General features: G+C 40.1%; 1 pseudogene; it reads right to left on the bottom strand.

The window, feature by feature from the left end:
• The window catches only part of LOC114624401, a 95,440-nt pseudogene extending 79,799 nt beyond the window's left edge, over positions 1-15,641 (bottom strand).
• Between the last annotated feature and the right edge of the window lie 594 nt (positions 15,642-16,235).

Below are 16,235 nucleotides of genomic sequence, written 5' to 3' on the forward strand. Positions count from 1 at the left end.
AAGGAGACCTGTGTGGGTGTCAAGCACTACTAGTACATATGCATAAAAGTGAGAAGGAAAAACCAACGCAGGGCGGTGAACTTTCTGGACTATTATGAAGCTGTGCTGGCGCCATAATTCAGTAGTATAGCACTTTCTCAGAATCCAAAGGCACCAAGTTTGATTTCTCTACACTGCGAAAACAAAACAAACAAAAATTCTCCAGAATTTATAAAGGAATATAATAAAAGCTCAAAAGGTCTAAAGTGGTGGTATGTTGTTGTTGCTGATATATATATATATATATATATATATATATATATATATATATATATATATATATGACTCATGAAAATTATTGGAAAATGGAAATAGGAAGAATATGTAATGAAGTTAGAGTTGTTTTAATTTCAGTTTTATTTGCTGAGTATCTAAACTGTTTATCAAGCATGCTGTGTGTGTTTGCATGCATGCTGTGTATAAAAATGAGCTGAAGTGAAGGGCTTAGTTGAACACTATTTCTAACACCCAAAAAGCTTACATTTAGAACCAGGTGGACCTGGGTTGGAATCCATTTGCTCCCTAATTGTAATGTTAGTCTAATGACCAACAGAAAAATCTTGTGTTATCTATAGAAGAGGGAGCTAATGGCTACTTATCAAGCATCCCACATCTACGTCTCAGAATGTGTACCTGGGTCATGTTTCTTGTGAGTTGTCAGCTATGGTTCTTTCTCCTTCTTGTATTTTGACTCTTTGCCATGCATCTTTTAGGCAGTGTTATAAAAGGGATCTTATTTTCATTAAAAAACTGAATTGAATTACTGCCATCTCTCATCTTAGTAATAACAGTGATCACAATTACTAGTTGCCACGGCTTCTGTATTTAGCAGTATTTTATGATTTTTGTATTTCAGTTCATGGGATTTATAAAAGGTAACTCATTAGCTTGTGTTTATTAAATACTTAATGAATATCATGCTTGCTTCATTTTTTACAATGCCTCCCCACCCTGTACACAGGATATAACACATCTCTTGACTTGCATTCAGCCAGGAGATGTGCTTTGTCTGGTATAGTAAGGTAGATGTGACATCAGACTCATTCTCAGGTAAGGCCTTAAGAGACTGCATACATTTATGCTGAGCTTCTGAGCTTTTGTCAAAATTGTGAGGACGTACTGGAAAACTGGCTGGTCTCATCAGAAGGCAAGAAACATGTGTAGTGGAACTTACCCAACAAAGCTACCCCTGCTTAGAGCCTAGGCTCCAAGAGCCCCCTGCCTGTCTACCCACAAACGTATGACCAAATCCAGACAGGACAAACAGAGCCACCTAGTCAATTCAATCCCACACTAGCTAGTCCTCAGGAAACCTCAGAATCATGAACAATAATAGTGTCAATTATAAATTTGTACAGTTGTTTGAACCACTGAATATTAGGTTGGTTTGTTACACAGCATTAGCTAATTGATACATTCATAACTGGGGATAATTATCACAGATATCTAGTATAGTTCATCTCTAATGCTGAGAGTTGAAAGCCTGTAACATATGAATATTTCAACTATGTATCACTTCATACACAATTCTCATTCAAGCATCTCTCTATGTATCTGTTATTAAGGATGCAGACACTCTATAAAATGTGGTTAGTGGTTCCTTCCAACAACTCAGTGCTGATCTTTAATCTCTGATGAGATATTTTCACATTTTATTGCTTCTCTCTGGGCTTCTTCCATTCAGCTGAGACATGCATATTTTCATTGTATTCCAGAAGCCTTCCTTTTTGTTTTGATCACTACTATATATTCTCTCATTCTGAATCTTACAAGACTCATCTTTTTGACAGCAGTTGAGGAGGCTCAGCTCACCACATCTTCTTGGTCATGATGATGCTTGAGTCATGACTTCTGGGTTCTCATTTATCTAGTGAACAAGATTGATTTTAAAAAATAGTATAATAATGGATTAAGCAGCACCCTAGTCATAGCTTTTGATTAATTACTTGACTAATTCTTACTTGCTGCAAGAGAAAACAAGGCATTTGATAGCCATTCCAGAGTTGTCTAGCATCAATAAGAGTCTTCAACACTGAAGTCTCAGGAGATTAAAATGGACAGAATACGTAGGCTGATTGGAATTTATATAGCACAGAACTTGAGTGATAATATTCACAAGTGAAATCAAAATAAAAAACTGTATGGCTAACCAATGATCTGATGGTATACAGGGCACAGGACAGGAGGCATGGTCTAAGGAGAAAGCAACAGGTCAGAAGCCAGGAATCCAGAGTGGGTAAGAACAAAGATATTTTCTCTGGAGAAGGCAACGAGCCATAAAGAAGTTCTCTGAATTATTCATAGAGCTCCTGGAAGCTCAGCCATGGATGGGGAAACAGAAGCCTCTTCCCCTATCCCATGTCAAGTTCATCTGTCCCTCCAGTGAACTGCACATCATCCAGTCACTGCTGCTGGAAGACCTTCATAGTTCCTAGTGTGTGTGTAACACACATATTCAAAAACTGAGTACCATGTAACCATCTCCTTCTCAATTATCCCACTCATTCCCCAGTAGGAACGAGAACTAAGCAACTGGCCTAATTCAACACACCCTGGGGATAGCTCAGCTTTCTCATTTCCTAGGGATCCCACGGGGAAAAAGAAATGTCATTGACAGTGGAGAGAATCACTGTCTATGTATGTGAAGAAAATTGTTCCCATCTGCCCATGGGCCAAGTGCAGTCATAGAATTTTAACACAGAAGGTAGGGATGGGTGATTAAAAGACCTAGAAGGGAAAGTCTTCCGAGAGGTTGAATTAGTGGAGACCTGGGTGTAGATGTAATTTCAAATGTCTAGCAAATCCATTTGCCCTTCAAAAATATCTTGCATCTCTACCTGCAGTAATATCATTAGAGATTCATTTACTCACTTAAAAGAATAGCTTAAGGGAAGCTGGGGATCTGGTTCAGTGGTAAGCGTTAGCCTTACAAACACACAGCCCATGATTTGATACCCAGCATTGAGTGAAAAGCTTAAACATTTCTCGTACTATAGTCTATGTTAATACAGAAGTCATTGAAAAAGGCAAAAGTCTAATGGTCATTATATTTTACTGTTGGTTAGCTTCATAGAAAAAAAGTGAGGACAGTCAAGAAAGTCAAATCCTGATGGAGCTGCAAGGAAGGTTTCTTCTGCAATAGTGGCCTATCTCATAGCTGTGAACAAATACCTGTTAAGAACAACTTAAGGAAGGAAATACTTATTCATGTTGTAGGTCAAGGTTATAGTCTATCATGGTGGGGAAGGGGAGGCATGCCATGGAAGTTCCAGGAAGCTGGCCACAATGCAGCCATGGTCAGGAAACAGAGAGAGATGAATGCTGGAGTTCCATTTACTTTCTCCTTTGTTCTTAGTCCAGGCACCATTGACACTGCCAGCTGCATTCCTGGTAGGTCTTTTCTTCTCTACTTAAGCCTCTCTGGAAACACCTTCATAGGCACACCTGAAGATACGTTTCCATGGTGATCCTAAACCCCGTCAAGGATTGTCAAGGAAAATTAATCACTGAAGTGTCATAAAGGCCTGGACATCTGACTATGAAAACAATCATAGGGCAGGAACAAAGAGTAAAAGAAGCAAAAAAAGTGGGAAAAAAAACAAAGTGAGAAAACTTCATATACTTAGTAATGTGAATGTTAGAAACAGACAGAAAGAGAAAGGGACAAGGCTGTTCTAAGGATCGATTGTACCATTCACGTGGATTGCTAGAGCACCGCTGAACATGTTTGAGGTTTCTAGCAGGTGATAGCTTAGCATGTGTTAGGAGTTATTTCCATTGACTTATAAAAATGTCTATTCTGAAAACTAGATCCCAGGGCCTGCTCATGAAGAAGCAGATTCTAAATCTCCTCACCATTTTGAGACTCTACATTGAATCTACCTGGCTACTTTACTAACCATGCCAGGTTATCTCCCAGGAAAGCCTTCCCTACACGTCCCTTGTCTTCATTAGTGTGTATCTTTAGGTTCTAGGGTCCTTTCATCTTCTCTTCCTTTCACATCTGTTGCCCAGTGTTTATCTAGATCGATCACTCTTCCTAGAATAGACCACAGTGCAAACGCTCTTTCTGCGCTGTTATTCTTGCATCAATTATTCTAGCCTGTCATGAATCCACTGGAGTAGCTCTGAGGGAAGAAACCTTTAGGAAACCTGAACATGAAGCCAGTAGCTGCCTCTCACCTTTTGACCTTAAGAAGCTCATGCATAACCTCCAAGCCTCAAATTCCCCATCTGTGAAACTGGGATGGTACCTCTACCCTATTTTTCATTTAGCAGGCTTCCTATTCAGTGAGTGGCATACTGGGTAATGTGGATGAAAACAACCACCAAGGGCTGTCGGTGCTTCTGCTTAAAGCTGTGTGCAAACACCAGAGCTCTATGGGAAATTGTTTCAATACTGGAAAACATAGAAATACCTTTGAGATATTACGGCTATTACAGAAGATTTGATGTGTGCCAAATTCATTTGAAAATACAATGCAGGAAGATTGAGTAGCTTCTTTTTCCCTAATGCAGCCATACAATGTACTTTTTGATAATAGAACGGAGAATGGAATGGGGTAGACAGTTAGAACTGAAAATTACTGGGCACTTTTCCCATGGTTGGGATACTCCAATGCTAAGATATATGATTTAGTTCACTCCATCCTATTTTGATATTAACCTTGTATTCATTATATGGAGAATGTGAGGTTAATCAATTTCCCTAAAATCACTTCCATAAGTAGAGAAGTGAGTATCCAATCCCATGTCTGCTTAGTGCCAAGGTCAAGGTCCTTTCTTGATGTCTTATACAAACTACCGTTGTGTCCTTACTGTAAAACATATTGGATTCTTGAGTGCACCTTTCATCTGATCGTCACATTAATTTTGTGAGGTTGGGTTGTCATCCTCACTTTTTATATACAAAACAGAAAAACTAAGGTTAAGAGGGGGTGTCTAGGTTGTTTGTTTTACACAAGTAACTTATAGGTTATAAGAAAACTAGCCATTACATATTTATTTTTACTTATTAGATACTAACTATATGTAATATATGATGTTGTAAATTGTTACATACTGGATATTATAGAAAATAGAGTGATAAATCTTAGTTTCCTGGCTAAGTTGAAATTCTAGTCTCATGGCTTATTTTCTGATTTCTTAATATACCTTTAAAATTTTAAAATTTTAATTTGTTAATTTTTAAAATTCTATCGGTATGTGCATGAGCTTGGTGTATAAGTGCAGCTTATACTATGTGAATATGTGTGTAGGACTATGCAAAAAAACAAGAGAGGATGTTACATATTCTAGAACCCTAGTTGCAGTTGGTTATGATCCATCATTGCAGGTCCTGGGAAGCAAACCTGAGTCCTCTGCAAAAGCTGTAACCTTCTTAACTTCTGAACTATCTCCTTAGCCCCTTTGCTGGTTTTCTTTATCTTGTATTTTTGTTATATAATATACATGTATTTGTTGGTGTTGTAATTCATATAAATTATATAATCATAGAAAGTATATTGTAGAAACACATATATACAAATATACATGAATAGCCTCAAAATAACATATCATTCAGAAACAACTACTATTTATGTATTGTGTGGATAGAGTCAGCCTATGGACTCTGACATGAGGAGGGGGACCTCGAGATCCCATAAGGAGCAGCAGCAAGCACTTCTTTGAGATAGGAAGCTCTGACATTCTACCCTCCCCAAATCCATGTAATTACAATGCCAATAGATGAAGAAGAATGTCATAGCAAGTGGCTGTGTGGCTTCTGTCAAGATGGGCAGAACAGCTATTCATTGGCTCTTTTCTAACAGAATCAAGAAGGAGCTTTAACTAGAAATAATGTCTTTTCTGATGTTGTTTTCATGTTTGAAAACATGAAAACAAGCCTCTTTGGAACCTTTATTAGAATAAACCATTGCAGATATCAAAAGTTATCAGAAAGACATCAGTTTAATAAATTAAGGAATATCCATGATAGAAGATAGCTTGACAAGGGCTCTATGGGTAAGGTACTTGCTGATCAAGGATAAGGACCTGAGTTCAGATCCCCAGCACCCTTGTAAAAGCATAGCATGTTTCATTTCTGCAGCTCCAACATGGAGGTAGGATGAAGATGGACCGAATCTAGGAGCTTGCTGGCCAACTAGTCTAGAACAGAGTGGGTTCAGTGAAAGGCATTGTCTCAAGAAAATAGGTGATGAATGATAGACACCTAATGTTGACCTCTGACCTCTACATATACATACTAGTATGTGCACTCACACATATTCACATATGCATACAATACACACAGAGAGACATACATACATAAAGACAGCGTTTGAAATTGTGTGTATGTGTGTGTATGGTTATACATGTTCTCATGTGTAAGTGTACATATATGTGTAGGTGCACATGTGTATGCAGGCCTAAAAGCTGACATAAGGTGTCTTCCTTGATGTCTCTATACTCTATCTCTCAATATAGGCTCTCTTCCTGAACCTAGAGTTGGCCTACTCCTGCTAGTCTAGGTAGCCCACTTGCCCTAAAGATCCCATCACTGCTTCTCAAGTGCCCGAATTACAAATAGTAACCACACTTTCCCAGTGGATTCTGGGAATCTGAACTCCTGTTCCCAATCCTCTCACATAAAAGAAGTGCTTTACACACCTAACTACACCTTCAGTCTCTGGTCTTCACATTTTCTTTTATATACTTTGTGTTGTCAGAATCTTCTATAATAAGAATGCTTTCTTGTATACATTGTATAATTAAATGTGAAGTTAAAAAGAAAAAATAGCATAGTCATCAGCTACAATCATCACTTCTAAGTATCTTGTGTATGCAGAGTTTGCTCCACAAGGGCACATGTCCTTATGTGTCTTTATGTATGATAGGCATTAGACAAAGGGCTTGAATTTCTGTGTGTTCTTATAGTCTAACATTGCTTGTGGAAGGACTGTCATTTGAAATATGTTCTGGGGTGCTTTTGAAACACATTTAATCTTTCCCCACTAATCTGCTTTCCATAAAGCTTTTCCTAATTCTCTCTAAGGATTCTCCACCTGCTGTGCAGGGAATACAACAAAGTGACTCTAATCATGTTTGGAATTATTTTTTATCAATTTAATCCATACTTGGCAGCTCTTTCCATTCCAAAGGCATACATTTTTGGATGGATGCTGATCAATTTCTTGGTGTCATATGACATGGGCAACAGATAATAAATGGATAATTATTAAAATAATGGCACATCCGAGAGGCTATACTAGCTTAGATCTATTGAATATGTCTTATATCGTCTTATGAGAATTATCTCCTACCAAAAGGAATATCCCTTACTGGTTATATATTGTCTCCATTTTCTTTTTTGTGAGTGTGTGTGTGTGTGTGTGTGTGTGTGTGTGTGTGTGAACATGTGTGTGGGCATGCACATACAGATCAGAGATTGACATGAGTTACTTTCCTTAGTCATCCTGCACTTCATCTTATGAGGCAGGTCTCTCACTGAGCCTATAGCTTAGACTGTCAAGTTGACCTGGCCAATAATATCCAAGGATCTGCCTGTCTGTACCTCACCAGAGCTGAGACAACAGGTTCATGCCCCTCTACCCCTAGAATGCCCTACTTTTTATGTGAACACTGTAGAGTATAACTCCAATCCTCATGCTTGCATGACAAGCCCATTGATAGCATAACCGCCTTCCTAAACCTGAAGCTGCATACTTTCAGACATGCATATGGGTTCATTGTTTGTACTGGTTTATAGGCTGCTTGTTGATATAAAACCCAGTTTGAGACCTTAAACCAGTAGGGCCAAATAGCTCAGTATTGAGATTGCACGTCTGCAAACTTGGTACTCCCTTTGTCCTTGAATACTGAGGGTCTAATTTCATCTGGGATGGGCAACAGATGCTTGGTTCTACCATCCTGTTGTACATTGTATCTATTGTAGGATCCTCACTGTGCATTCTCACAAAACAGCAGTCATTGGAAGGATAGGAAGAAAGAAATGAGATGGTCATCATGGAGGACTCCGTGATCTCTAGAGATGAACATCAGAAAGTACTCAGTGAATCGTGGTCTCCATTGTTTGCCTGTTTACTGTTCTTTTGGGAAGAATAAAATCCACAAAAAGATATCTCATATTCTGCAAAGGAGTCTCTAATTTGGGACATAGGGTTCATTGGCAAATTGGCTGTTGTATGATTGAGACATCTACCAGTATGGTGTCTCAGTAGTATGGATTCTAGCTGATATAATGGAAATAATATACCATAGTCTTGCTCCAATGCTATTCTAGAAGACAAAAATCCCTTTTAATGAGATGAACTTCACACCATTCAGTGAGTTACTTTCAGTCCTCAAGCCTTTATACCTCAACCTCTGGTCTCTACTGCATGATTTGGGGGAGTAATTTAACCTCCCAAAGCTTCAACTTCACCATTATAAAATGAACTCCCTTCAAGAAGTGTTCATTAGAACTAAGTTAGAGAAAAGCAATCAAAGCACAGATCTACTACAGTTCTAGATTTGCTATAGTGTGAAGCATCTATCCTTGTTATTGACCATTTACCTATGGCTGTTTTTTTTTGGTGGTCAAAAGTACTGTGACCCAGATGACACCTTTCTGTTGCTGCTTCTAGTCTCAAGTTCTGAAAGTCCAGCCATACAGCCTAGCCTCCCACGCTTCTTCTCTCCAACAATGGTCATTCATAGATGTTTGTCCTTCCTTTTCTATATCATAACAAATATCTGGTAGATTCTGTGGCTTTTTGCTTCTAATTCTTACAGACCAGGCTTCTGAAATCTTTCCTGGTACTCACTTTAGCAGCTTCAAAGACACAAACTTTGACCCTCCCCTTAGCAACTCCACTTGAAATCTAATCCCAGAAGGTACTAACTGCCTAACATATGTTTACACATCAGTTATGACAGTAGGCTTCAAACTCCTGCCCCCTGGCTTCTTTCATGGCCACTGATGTGGCTGTCCTGGTGGGTGTCCTTTGGCTACTAGATGACATTTTCTGCAAACAAGTCAGTTTTTATTACTCACCAGTCTGCCAAACATCACAAATTCTCCATAGCCTTACATGAGGAAGATCTTGTTAGGGTAAACATTTGTAAGGGTTTATTGCAATATATTTTTCTTTCTCTAGTTACAAATTAATGTTATAATACTGCTTATATATTCATATATAATTGTATATTATATATAAAATCAATTTATAAAATTATGCTTTATATGTTTGTATGTAAGGAATTTATATACACCAAATTTATGCTTTATAGATGTTATTTATATGAAGCTATATGTTTATATTGAGATATATATAGAATTATATGCATGTAAAATTATATAATTTCATAGCATGTATGTGTGAGACAGAGACAGAGACAGAGACAGAGACAGAGAGAGAGACAGAGAGAAACCTAGAACTCAATTTTCTGGTTTATTTTGTCACTCCCCTCACCCCCAAATCCCCACTGTACCGCTACAATGGTGAATTTCGAGTGTCAACTGGGTTGTTTGGAGCATAGTATAGCTCACTTCTGGGTGTGTCTGTGATGATTTATCCAAGGAGGATTAACAATCAGGGTAAGACCCACCCTGGATGTGAGTGGCATTAAAGAGGAAAATGGAGAAGTCTCCAGAAAATCTTTCTGCTCCCCAGTCACCATGATGTGAATCTCTCTGCTCTGTCCTCAGACTCCCTGCCATGATGAATTGCAGTCTCTGAAATACTGGGCCAAACAAGTCCTTTCTTATTCGTGTGTGTGTGTGTGTGTGTGTGTGTGTGTATGTATGTGTGAATGTGTGTGTGTGTGTGTGTGTGTGTATGTGTGTGTGTGTGTGTGTATGTGTGTGTTTAAAGTATTTGTTTCTGCAATGGCATTCTTGCACCTTAGCCATTCATGAATGCGTCCTTAGACCAGACATTGCAGTAAATCAGTAAATAGTATTCCTGGCCTTGATCTACATGCTTTTAACCACTAAATGGGTGGGAAAAGACCAATTTACATGACAATTGAATAGACAGCTAGCTTCCCATTGCCTAACAGGATAGCTACCAGCCATGTGTGCTTTTAAAAACTAAATGTGCTAAATTCAATAATAGTTATCCATTTCTTTGGTAACACTGATTACTTTTCAAATGTTCCATCATCCCACACAGCCAGTGGCTGCCATATTGGACAACACAGAGCGCAGCGACCATAGAACACAGCAGAGAGCCCTGCTGGACTATGTTGCTCTAGATAGTAAGGTATCTGACATCAGAAGCCAAGAGCCAGAATTCCAAGGAAAAAAGAGATATGAGCAAAAAATATAGTGATAGTGTATGGAGCCTCAGACTCACACCTGTGCTCCATTACCTGACTTACCATACTGATATCGCTGATCTATAAGACAATGATGTCATCTATGACTTGCTTCCCTGAATGGTGAATGAAATTACATATAGCTGCCAAACTCACTTTACACCTTGCAAGCAACTGTGGGCTGAATGTATAATGGACACATAAGATTACTCCATCTCCCATTGTTTCTTACAAAGGAAATTATCTAGGCTGCCAGTCACAATAGAGGAGAAGAAGGTGGGAGTGGCCACAGTTCCATCAGACACTAGAATTGACAGGACTATCATATCTTCAAGCCCTTCCTTTGACCAAGTTGCACCAGAGAATGTGTACTGATATTTTTGATTCTACTTAAAACATTAGTCCAAGGTCACATCTGGTTAGTTCTCATCCCCTGGTCTTACTAGGCACAGAGGGTTGCCTGGTTCCACTAAGTGTGTGCCAATGACCTTCTCAAAACCAACACTCCAAGAATACCATTCTTCTTCATGAAAGTGGGATTGCCCACCATTCACCCTAGGATTCTGCCCCAACTCAGTGCTTTTTGAGCTAACTTGTATGTAATCCCATCACAAGCAGCATATGAGCCATTTACAGAGTCACAATTTATTCCATTTTCCCATAGAGGGGAATGTTAGAAACCTAGCCCCATTTCATTATCCATTTGAATAACTTTTTCAATTTCGAGCTTGCTGCCTAACCATGAGGACTGAATTATTACTAGGTTCTCACTCTCTCGTGCTCTCTCTTTCTCTCCCTGCCTAGTGGGAGCACTAAGTAGATAAATAAAAATCACTGCAGAATAATTGCAGGTGCTATGGGCTAAAGAGCCAGACTGGGCCCATCCACAGGCTCTGAGCCTTGTCTGTCTGGCTTTTTTCTTATTGTATTTTTTTTTCTTGGCCCATCATTATAGAGGATTCAATTACCTCCATGAGCACTGTGGAAGTTTGCATACATCAACCCTGGGGCATTATTCATCACAATGTATTTTTGAGAGTGAAAGAAAAAGAGGGTTATGTTTCTGCTTTTCCCTAAAGCTGTTATTTTTCATGAGGAGACTTGGTCAAATTTTAGCATTTTGAACCCTCTCCTGATTTCCCAGCTCAAGCATGAGCTATTCTCAGAGTGTCCTTATGCAAATGACCGAGGATTCAGAGTATGAAGGTAAGACTGGCTGGCATGTGCTGTGCAGGGCCTTTCTCCAAGGAGGCCGAGCAGGAAGACAGAGAACCGTGGAATCTGTCCCTTTCTACCAGGTTTGGGGGATCTTGGAAATAACACTGGGGAAGATATATGTAGAGGAAAAGAAAACCAAATCTGTAGGGGCAGCTTCTTCTGGTGCTCGTAGAATCTTCTAACACTGGTAGCCACTATGGAGTGCTTCTTCACTCTTCTCAGGGCTCAGAATTAAACCATCTAGCCTCAGACTCCCCTAAGGAAGATGGTATGATTATCCTCATTTTGCAGACAGAGCCAAAGCAGTTTAAAAAAAAAAAAGACTTAACCCAGTTCCCAGAGCCATTGCGTTTAGAGATAGTGCTGAAAAGGTAGACTGGGTTGCTCCAGAGCCTCTGTGTTTATCTGATAAACTTTTCTGGCTTGTGAAAACTGGTTATCAGTGTGATCTATGCTGCTATGATAAAGTACACTGACAAAGTAAGCCAGAGGAGAAAGGGTTTATTTTGGCTCATAGTACAAAGGGATCAACCGACCTTGTAAGAAAGTTACAGTGGCAGGAGCTTTTACCAGCTGGTCACACTCCAACTATAGTCAGAAAGCAGAGAAGGATGGACGTTTTGTTCAATTCACTTTCTCTCTTTAAAAATTTATATTTATTAATGTGTGTGTATGTGTTCATGAGTGTGCATGCATGTGTTAGTATGGAGGCCAGAGTACAATTGCAAGAGTCAGTTCTCTCTTTCCATCATGTGGGAAACAGGGATATAACTCAGGCTGACAGTCTTTTCTCTGCAAGCAACTTTATCCATTTAGCTATCAGATAGCTCAACTTTTAGATATATTGATGATAGATAGACATACATAGATAGATGATAGATAGATAGATAGATAGATAGATAGATAGATAGATGATAGATGGATGGGTAGACAGATAGATAGATAGATAGATAGATAGATAGATAGATAGATAGATGCATATATACAGACAGACAGACAGACAGACACAGACAAACAGGTAAATCAAGGATCTCATCCCAGAGAACTTGCCATTCAAAATGGACAAATCTTCTCATTTTAACTAACCTAACAAAGATAACTTCTCAGAGACATGCCCAGAGTCTATGCTTCCAGATCATCATAGATCTCATCGAGTTAATAATTGAGATTAGCTATTGAACCAATCTTTGCCTTTTGCCTCTAGTGACCTAGCTTAGCTTCAGCCTGCAGCTCTTGAGTTCCTACAAAGAAGCCCTGTGAAGTAGAAATACCACCCTAGCCCTAGTATGTGAATGTTTCAGAAAGAGAACAGAGATCACATGTTGTTTTGTTCATTATTTAAGAGTTTAAAACTCTGCCTGAATGTATCAAACAAGTGATATTCTCCCTAATGTTGTCTTCAGAAGTGATGTGGAAAATAAAGAAGGCCAATAATATTAAGTATTGTCAGGGATGTGGAAATATCTATAACTCTCTTACATTGCCACTGGAAACTTAAAATGGCAGAGTTCCTTTAGGAAGCAATTAGGCAAGTCTTCACATTGTCACAAACACAGTCACTTTATGACATGGCCATTCTAGTCCTTAGTATACATGCCCAAGAGCAATGGAAACCCATTCATGCAAAAGCTGCTATACAAATGTCCATCACATCACCATTCATGGTAGCTAGATAAAGGCTAGAAAAGATGGGCCATATTGTACATTATGTTACACATGGATATTGGTGATAGGTATGGACATTATGCATCAAAAGTTACAGTCCAGTCACAAAAGTATGAAGTACTAGTACATGCTACAATGTTGATAACCTTTGAAAAGATTAAATGAAAGAAACTAGTTGGTAGTGATGGCTTGCTCCTGCAATCCCAGCACTTGGGAGACTGAGGCAGATGATCATGGAGAGTTTAGGGCAGCTTGAGTTACAGAGTGAGATTCTGTCTCAATGAATGAATGAATAAATGAATGAATGAATGCAGAAACTACTTATCATATGATGTTATTGATCTGAAATGTCTAGAATAAGAGTATCTACAGAGACAGGAAGTAAGATAGTGACTTTTTGGGTTTGAGGTTTAGGGAGTGGCTGCTAATGGATATAGAATTTCTTTGGGGGTCAAAGATCATTTCTAATAATAGTTATCCACTTATATACTAAAAAGTCACTGAGTGGCACAGTTCAAATGGTGAACTGTAGGGAATTTTAATTCTATCTCAGTCAAGCCATGAAATAGAACAGAAGAGCTAAAACAGAGTGTTGACAGGGAGGATCTCAGAGGATCTGTGTGGAGAAACTGAGCTGGCCTTTAAGTCCAAGAAAGAACCAAGCATCCAGAAGTACAGTTGTAAGAATGGAGGTGGCATGCACTTCTTGCAGCTTAAGGGTCTCAACCCTTAAGTGTGACCAGCACAAGGACAGGAGCCGCTACCATCTAGCCATGCTGGTGGCATGGGTTAAATGAGGGTCATACAAGTAAAGATAGGGTCCAGTCCCCTGGCCTTCAAGGAAAAGGGGATATCTCATGGTAAAGGTGTGAGAGTCTAGCTGGTCATGAAAACTGAATGAAATTTGTGAGACAAAATCCAGTTGATGCAAGTACCCTGAGAAAAAGGTCCCAAGGCAATGCTCACCCTGCACTTCATGGTGGTTTCAGACACCTGTGGCTGGCAGTTTCTAAGTTGGCCACAGTGAACCTTGTTCTCCACAGTTCAAGCTTCTACACCCCCTCACCTGTGATCTGCTTCTAGAATGTAAATTGTATGTAAAACGGGAAAAAGGTGATGTGTGTCATGGCTATGGTTGTGTGATTGGGTTATGCAGTGACTTCTTTCCCATAGCAGCCTATAGCTATTGCCTTCTTGGCTTGTGAGCTTTGATGGAACAAGCTGTCCTCTCATTCAGACCCCTTAGCAAGGAGCCAAGGGATGTCTCTGACTAATGGACTGGCATTCACAATGTCTGATGCCTTGATAAAGTCAAATCCTGTAAATAGTTATATAGGTTTGAAACCAATCTTTCCTGTGGAGACTTCAGCTAAGACAACACCCTTCTGCAGTTTTGTGAGAGACACCAAAGGTGAGGCACGATTCTACTGCTGAGCTCTGCCTGTATTCCTGACCACCTACCTTCAGGAAGATAATAAATACCTATAGTTTTAGGGTCTAGGCTTGTGATCATTTGTGGTGTAGTGATAGATAATGAACACAACCTCTCAGAACATTCGCTAGTCTATAGGAGTCCTTCTATGGCAGTGGTTCTCAATGGGTAGCGACCCCCTTTGGGGGGAATCACATATTGGATATTTATATGGTATCTGATACCCTGTGTATTTGATATTCACATTATGATTCATGACAGAAGCAAATTAGCAGCTATACAGCAGCAATAAAATAGTTTTTTAGTTGAGGGGTCACCACAACATGAGGAACTATATTAAAGGGTTGCAGCCTTAGGAAGGTTGGGAGCCACTACTCTACAGGGAATAAGGAGATATGGCTTCTTTTTAGCAGTTGTTACTATGGTCAGCTGGGCAGGAACAAAGTTTGGGGTGCTGAGTTGCCTATATAGTTGGTGTCATTTGATTCAAGTCCTAAAGGCAGGAAGCAGACATGTCCTAGTTGTCTCTGTATCTCTCCTTGCAGCACAGTTTGCAGAAGGCAGATGCTCAGATAATGTAAGCAAATGCTGAACTCTCTCCACAGTAAGGTCTCGAACGGAAAACCCTCTTATTTTCACTCCCGACGGAATGAATAGGAGCATGGGCACAGGAATGACAGAGTCAGAAGGTCAGGGACACCCCCCAGAGCTTCTAAGCCATGCAGTGAATACTGAAACAGGAGGAGCTGGCCTACTCCCAGTCTCTCTTCCTTGCATCTCTTTAAGCCCAACATTTACATATTCATTTTCAGACTATTTAAAAGAATTGTATCACCTCCCTGTCTGTATCGCTGGTATGTTCTGTGACTCCCTGCACTTGAACAAGTTTCTTCCGCTCCCCAGTAACCTCTCTGACCTTGAATCCAGAAGACCTGATTCTCTTCGCTCTCTCTTGGCTCTCAGCGGTCAGCAGCCTCAGCAGCCACATCCTCCGGAGAACATTCAGCCTCTTGGCTCCCACGAGCCTTCTTCACTACACTTTCACTCCATGTCATTTCTACCTCCTTCCCCTTGACGCTTTAACATGTCAGTTCCTGGCGGGCTATCTTCCCTATCATCTCGGTGACTTTCTACTGGTGGTAAGGGGAAGCCTGTCTAGCCCCTGCTTGCCTGCCTTCGATTGCAGACCGCATAGACAGGCATCCTCTGACAAGTGCCCGCAGCTCCAGTCCCTCATCTGCTCCTCTCCCCAGGTGGATGTCTCCAGAGCACCTCAACTTCATCCCCTCTAAAGCTACCCCACCCCCAGACCTTGATCTTTACCTTGAGTGCATCTTCCATATCCTACTCATACCTCTGTCAAATGGCTCTTCCAGGAAATCTGCCCCACACCCGTCTTAGGCTCTGTGCCTTTCCATCATCTGTCATCACTTCTTAGCATCTCTTGGAGTGATTACTGGATGGAGGTCTCCTCCTGGACTAGACTGTAAGCTCCACAGGAGAGAGGGGTCGTGGTTGTCTTCCTCACTAACACTAACGACCGCTCCCCCCTCCCAGATAAACCAGCACAGAAGCTACAATG

Source organism: Grammomys surdaster, unplaced genomic scaffold, assembly GCF_004785775.1.
Source record: "Grammomys surdaster isolate TR1022 unplaced genomic scaffold, NIH_TR_1.0 206, whole genome shotgun sequence".
NCBI classification, from domain to species: Eukaryota; Metazoa; Chordata; class Mammalia; order Rodentia; family Muridae; genus Grammomys; species Grammomys surdaster.